This window comes from Glycine soja, chromosome 19 (assembly GCF_004193775.1).
Source record: "Glycine soja cultivar W05 chromosome 19, ASM419377v2, whole genome shotgun sequence".
Taxonomy (NCBI): domain Eukaryota; kingdom Viridiplantae; phylum Streptophyta; class Magnoliopsida; order Fabales; family Fabaceae; genus Glycine; species Glycine soja.
Genome location: NC_041020.1, coordinates 27082360 through 27084662, shown reverse-complemented (window position 1 = coordinate 27084662; position 2303 = coordinate 27082360). Strand labels below are relative to the sequence as shown.

The 2303-nt window shown below is 34.3% G+C and overlaps 1 pseudogene; it reads right to left on the bottom strand.

Moving 5' to 3' along the window:
- On the bottom strand, nt 1-641 carry LOC114398670 (annotated as a pseudogene).
- Nucleotides 642-2303: the final 1662 nt, after the last annotated feature.

Here is a 2303-nt window from a genome sequence, read left to right as displayed (position 1 = left end):
TCACTCACTGGAAGGAAGCACAAGATTATTGAGGGCCAGTGGTGCTTCATCAAATTTCTGAAACACAACCAATAATAGATTGACCTTAGACACTACCAAATGCCTGATTCCATTATCATCAATATCAATCCCAATATCCCAACATGTGCTATCCTCAAGCAGTGGACAGAACACAAGCTTATAGCCGAAAGGTGAAGCTTTCTCAATTTTAAACCAACCATCTTCTGTAATTTTTTGCGCACCAATTTTAACAGCGGGTCCTTCTGGTAAACCATTGACAATAGTCCAATCACTAGGAATGCTGGAACACAGCGTTATAACTAAAAATGGTCCGAACTTAATGTTCAAAGGATAGCCTTCGGCGATAAAAGGGATTTTTAATGGGGATGAAATAATTGTTCCAATCCCCTTATCGAGCTCATGCGAGATTGCACAACTGTGAGAGGGCATATTTCGTTTCCAGTTGCGGTTGCTTTTATTCCACCCAATGCTGCTATATGTGACAATTTATAATATCTGCCACTATTTTGAAGAGGATTACCATCAATATCGAGCACGAAATCAGAGGTGGCTGAAGGTAGGTATGAGGTGAAGAAGAAGGCACAAAGTAGAAATAGAGCAATCAGGGTAGTACTCTTCATTTCTTAGGCTGCTATGGATTAATGGAAAAGGCTTTTCTATCTTGTTCAGTTGCCTGAATAAGCAGCAACATTAGAAGATAAATGAAGAAAATCACTTAAAAGATAATTATAATAATTAAAACAGATTATATGAGTTGAAGAGATAAATTTCTTGTATAAATTATATTATTTTGTAAATTAAGAAAATTATATGTCTCTATTAAATACATCTATAATTTTATAAATAGAGAGACATAGGCAGAAGCACAAAACACAACCTTTACACACCACAATTCATTGGAAAAAAAAATCTCTTTTCTTCTTTCTTTTTGTATTTCATGAGTGATTAATTTCTTTTTTAGCTAGGAGAGAAAAAAATTAAAACCTATTTAATGTAATTTTCTCACATTAATATATTGCTTGAATTAATTATTTGCCTTTTATACTTAATACTTTGTGAGCCTATGTACCTCATAGATGATTCCAGGAATTGATGTGCACTTTGGCAAGTCTCGTTGAAACTCAAACTGAATCGGATTGGGGTTATCTATAGGGATAAAATAATCTTGATTAAGTCTCACTAATTCCCAAATGATAATGTTCCTTGCTTGCGTTGGTTTTCCAAGAGATTGTGAATCAAGGCATTAAGGTCTATCACCTAAGGGATTAGGGATAGAATACATTAGTGAATTAGGAATGAATAATATGACGACATAGAAGTGTGAATAATTGCAACAAATAAGAGAATTTGGAGTACAATCTTAACATCTCAACGTTATTGGTTCTGTCTATAATTATTATCGCGTCAACAAGTAACTTCTTACCTTTTCTCTCATTTTATGTTATTAAATTTTCAGCAGATTAATTTTTCTAGAAAAATATATCTTTTATTTTCTGTTTTGATTAGTTTTAGTTTTAGGTAGTTTAAAATATAAAAACAAAAAATATCTTTATCCAAAAGGTTTTAATTTGAATATTCATTCTTACACTATTCCATTGGGAACCGATTGAGCTCCGGTTCAGTACTACACTTGGGATTTTATTACACTTGACCGACATAAATCCTAACATAATTAAAACATTAACAAGGATGAGTGATTTTGGGTTTTTGTTTGTGTTGGGTTAGGGTTGGCAGAATGTGTAGTAATTATGTTAAGATTTAGGTGTAAGTTGTGTTTGTTGATGTGGTTTGGTGTCTCATTGGAAGTGTTTTGGTTAACATTTGTAGTTGTATGTGGTATAGGGTGAGTCAAGGTTGTGTATGAGTGGTTAAAATTGGGAGGGTGGGTTGTGTTTTGGATAGGGGGAATGTGTTTGGTGTGGGATGAATAAGAGTACGAGTAAGGCTGATGGGTTTGGAATAGTAGCATTAGGGTTGGTACTTACATGGGTTTGATTAGGGATAGGTTGAGCACAGGTTGGTGGAGAGGCATGGTCTATGATGCATTATTTTTTTATCACCCACAATGATTTCAGAGCTATTGTCAACTTCCACAATCATTACTTTTGATTGTACTCTTGACTGTTGTCTTTCAGTACTAGGTGAACTCGATGACTTTGCATTGTTCCTTTATCTTTTTTTTCCCCTCTCTTTCATGACCTACGATGAATTGGCAAGTTCATTGCATGTTCGCCAGTTATGGCAAAGTTTGTGAAAAAAATTTTGAGCTATGTTCGACAATG